The sequence below is a fragment of the Pinus tabuliformis genome, chromosome 7, assembly GCF_031772625.1.
Source record: "Pinus tabuliformis cultivar Carrire ecotype Pingquan chromosome 7, CPIR1, whole genome shotgun sequence".
NCBI classification, from domain to species: domain Eukaryota; kingdom Viridiplantae; phylum Streptophyta; class Pinopsida; order Pinales; family Pinaceae; genus Pinus; species Pinus tabuliformis.
Window position 1 is genome coordinate 1,151,121,887 of NC_142293.1, and position 5,363 is coordinate 1,151,127,249.

A 5,363-nucleotide genomic window follows, 5' to 3' on the forward strand; every position below is an offset into this window, starting at 1 on the left:
ACTTGTTTGTAAAGGGTATGCGCAGCAAGAAGGAATAGACTTTGAAGAAACCTTTGCTCCTGTTGCAAGACTTGAGGCCATCCGAATGTTCCTTGCTCTCTCAAGTTTTCAAAACTTCAAAGTATTTCAAATGGACGTGAAATCAGCCTTTCTGAATGGAGACTTGGAAGAAGAAGTATACATTGAACAGCCAGATGGGTTCATTCTTGGAAATGATCCAAATCTTGTATGCAGATTGAAAAAGGCTCTCTATGGTCTCAAACAAGCTCCAAGGGCTTGGTACTACCGTTTGGACAAATATCTTCATCAACAAGGCTTTTCAAAAGGATCAGCAAATAGCAATCTTTATATAAAAGTTGAAAATGACAAATTGCTAATACTTGTTGTGTATGTAGATGACATTATTTTTGGCAGCAATGAAGAAGCTATGAGTCAAAGCTTTGCCTTGGTCATGCAGAAAGAATTTGAAATGTCCTTGCTAGGAGAACTGACATATTTCCTTGGTTTGCAAATCCAACAAAAAGAAGGAGGAATCTTTTTATCTCAAACCAAGTATCTCAAACAGATTTTGAAGAAATATGGCATGGAAGATGCAAAACCAGTATGTACACCCATGGTTACAGGATGTAGCCTCAGTGCAAATGATGAATCTGCAGCGGTACATCAACCAACCTACAGATCTATGATTGGAAGTTTACTTTATTTGACAGGTACCCGACCGGACATCATGCATGCAGTTGGAATAGTTGGAAGATTTCAGGCAAATCTGAAGGAGACTCATCTTCAGGCAGTGAAGAGAATTTTCAAATATCTTCAAGGGACTCAAAATTATGGCTTATGGTATCCTAGAGATACAGATCTTACACTTCATGCTTATACAGATGCAGATTGGGCCGGAAGCATGGATGACAGGAAAAGCACAAGTGGTGGTGCGTTCTTTATGGGTTCCAGACTGGTATCTTGGTTCAGCAAGAAACAGAGTTCGATTGCCTTGTCTACAGCTGAAGCGGAATATGTTGCTGCTGCATCTTGTTGCACCCAACTCCTTTGGATGATGCAGACTTTACAGGATTTTAAAATCACTTGTACACCACCAATCCCCATCTTATGTGATAACACAAGTGCAATCAGAATCTCAAAGAATCCTGTTATGCATTCAAAAACCAAGCACATACCAATCAAGTATCATTTTCTCTGGGAACAAGTGCTTGAACAGAAGGTCAAGTTGGAGTATGTTCCTTCTAAGGAACAAGTTACTGATATACTCACCAAACCATTGCCCAGGGACACTTTTGAATACCTCAGGCAAAAGCTGGGGGTTGTTGATGCATCATCTTATTGCTGAACCTCTTCTGATTGATGGTACAGGTTCAGGGGGAGCATATAATGCATTGTTGGCATTATGGAGGATGTGCAGAAGGAGATCTTGGAAGTAGCTGCAATATGTCTCTATCTCTTTCATGGTGGATTATGGTTCTTTGCTGCAGATCTGGTTCATATTCAGGGGGAGCATGTTCTTAGGGGGAGCATAACCCTTTGCCCTTGATGTCAAAGAGGGAGAATGAAGCTGAAGTTTGTGAGGTTGCCATCAAGTCCAAAGGGGGAGATTGTTGGAATTATGTTTCTGGTATGGCTATATGTTACAGATGTTGTACTTGATGGCAACCCCCATGGCAAGGCTCTCAATATATTGAAAATTAAGAAGTATGCAGGAGATCAGTTCAGAAAGTGCGTACCCGCAGGTACACCGTGAAGGGACCACAGCCTGATACGCAGATAAGCCGTCCAGGAGGTGCATACCCCAGTGCACACATTTCAAGGCAAAGAAAAGCACACGTGGGGTTTCTTATGTTTAACTAGCCGACGGTATTTGTGTTTCTATGGTTTTGGCTCGTGGTATTGATCCATGATTTTAGGAGGAGCTTGCCTATATAAAGCAAAGGAGATCACTTGGCTAAGTATCTTTTGCAATTGAATATCTTAAGATCTGAAATATTGGGTTATGGTCTTAAAAGCTTGATCTATATGAAGTTGAAAGTGAATCTGTGAAGGGTGATCTCTCGAGCGCATGATCAGATCTGGGCATCTGAGCATCTGTGCCACTCTGGTGGACTGCCTATTTGGCCCTAATCAGAAGTACGCAGGTGTTTAACAGGAGAACAGCGTGGGTACGCAGAGCAGAAACAGAAGATCTGCGTGGGTACGCAGAGAAGAAACAGGAGATCTGCGTGGGTACGCAGAGCAGAAACAGGAGACCTTCGTGGGTACGCAAAGCGACGAAGGTTCAGGTGCGTACACACAGTAACTGTACGCGGTGCGATAATATCTCTGGGCGCGTACCTGCAGCAACAGTACGCGGCGTAATAGTGTCTCTGGGTGCGTACCTACAGTAACAGTAAGCAGCGCGGTTGAAGAAACAGTGCATGGACACGCAGTGCGGCAAAAGGGTCTCTGCGGGTATACGCAGGGGAGCAGAAGGTGAGGTGTGTACGCACGCAGACTAGAGAAAGAAGAACTGCTTATCTATCTTAAGACATTTTGTTTGGCTGTATTTTTCTGTTGATAAGGTGTTCTGGGTTTGGTTCTATTATTGTTGATCTGGTTACTACAGTTGACTGGGTGATTTTCTTATACTTGATGATCATTTGATGCTTATGGATCCAGTTTGAAAATTTATGAAAAGTGGTCCTTGTAAGAAAAGAAGTAGGGGGTTGTAGCTCCCTTCCAGGAGAGACTGGAAAATGAGAGAGAGAGAGTTGTAGCTCTCTGCAGGTTGCAGCCTGCGTACTGGTAAAGGACTGCACCAGTACAAAACCATTGTAAAAGGAGTTTCTAATTTGAAAGAAGATAGAGACACATTGCAGCAGGTGGTTTTCACCCACATTGGGTTTCCACCTTACATCTTGTGTTCTTTGGTGTGACTATCTGTTGTCTTTGTTCATGCTCATTATTTTATGGTACTGACATGCAAAAATAATTCAAAGAACAAATAAGGAAGATTTATTAAAAGAATTAGATAATATTGATTCACCCCCCCTCTCAGTATTATTTTCAACACCAATCACCCCCATGACATATTCTAAGCAGGAATGTGGGACTCACAACAAAACCAATCCAACTTTACTCAGGCATTACCGCAGTCCCCACTGGATCACTAATCCCTAAACAAGCATGGATGCCACTAGATTTATCCACCTACACCATGAGGAATTTGTCAACCTCCTAGTCTCTAGGATTTAATGTATATCCCTCCATTCACTAGTGGAGGGTTCCTAGGCCTAATCGTGAATCCACCCTCCAGGATTTACCATATCCTACCATTCACCAGTTGAGGATCCCTAGGCCTGATCGAGGGCACACACATCTAGGCTTTACTATATATCCCACCATTCACTAGTCAAGGATTCCTAGGCCCACCAAGGTACAAAAAATATGGCTTTACTGCAATCCCACCTTCTCTGATCCAAGGATTCCTAGGCCTTGTGTTCTTCTTTAGAGACCACCTCACTCAGTTTCGAAACCATCCAAAAATCGAGCTTAACCAAATAAAAGAGAAACGATCACACCATGGTTATCCGGAAATGGAAAGGCAAGGTTGAAAATCACTATCACACATGGAAAAACCCATGCCAATGACATCAAGAGAACCAAATACTCACATGCATGTACCATGCATGCCAAATCTATCAAGGAAATGACACATGAAAACCGATACCTACAAGTAATCCCATTGTAGCTACTTGATCCTACTTTGCCTTGCTTGATCTTTGCTTCCCTTTTCCTTCTTTGTCCTTCCTTTTCTTTCCTTCATCCAATGCTAGAATCCTCCAACAATTCTCTAAGTGTCCAAGAGTGAGAGAGAGAGATAACAGAGAGAGCTCCAAAACTGAACTAACAAAAGGTATCAACTGATCCTTAGAAACCTTTTTATTAATGAGGCCTCTATTTTATTCAATTTTACATTATTTTCCTTCATTTTTCCTCCTCACATGCAACTTGTGACCTTTCACCTTCCTTTTCTCCTAATTTCCATTATTTTCATAAATAAAATTCCAATTAATGCATCATGCCTTCCCAAAGCCTTTGCCATTTCCTTTTCCAAATTCCGTAGCCATAATAAACCAAATGAACACCCACACTAGGGTGTTTTTCCCAACATTTAGCTCATAATACGTGTCCCATGACCTTGGTTATTGTTTTTCCTTTATTAACTTTATTACATGGAATTTTGACTATGGCTATTACAAAACCCTCTTCCTTGGGGAACACCATCCTCAGTGTCCAATGACACCTTCAACCAACAACACTACTGAAAGAAAAAATATTGCCCATGGAGCTTTATAAATTAGCTCTTTGCAGTATTTACAATGATCAACTTGCTAAGACGCAAACCAACATGACAACATAACAACATGGAAACCATAACGTTATGACACCCATATCGCTTATTGGAGCTTTATAACACAACTCATGGTGGTATTTACATCCATATACATATGTACACATACAAAAACATCACACCAAAGCATATACCAAAAACATTCACTAACCAACAAATAGAGAAGGATACATAGCCCACATATGATCTGCCATCTCCCATGTAGCTTCATCGGGCCCAAAGTTCTTCCACTGGACCTTAACCTACTCGACTTCTCAGTTCTACAGCAAGAGTGTATTTTTATGCAATATACACTGAGGTTACAACTGGAATTCTCCATCTGGCTCCACCTGCAATACAAACCAATCAATCACATGATCAACATCTCTAACATACTTCTTAAGCAATGATACATGGAAAACATCATGGACTTTCACTGTCGAAGGTAGTGTAAATCGATAGGCTATTGGTCCAATCCTTTCAAGAATCTTGAAAGGTCCACAAAAATGAGGTGTCATCTTGGCACATGATCCAATCCTCAGAGAGCTCTTCTTCGATCTAATGCGCAAGTACACCTATTGCATAACCTAAAAATCCTTAAGCAACTTGTTTCGATCTACATAAATTTTTTATCTGTCCTGTGCTACCTTTAGATTCTTCTTCATAACCTACATTTCTTGTTCCATCTTTGCCAATATGTCTGATCCTATGAATAACTTGTTCACTGGATCACGCCAACTAATTGGAGTATTAAAACTCTACCCATATAGTGCCTTAAACAGACTGATCCTCAATGACTCCCGATACCCATTTTTATAATCAAACTCAATGAACGGAAGGTACTCCTCCCATCTCCTCTGCTGATGAATCACATAAATCCTAAACACGTCCTCCAATACCCTGTTGACCCTCTTTTTCTGTCGATATGTTTGCGGATGATAAGATGTGATGAAGGCCAACTCTATCCCCAAACTTACAAACAAAT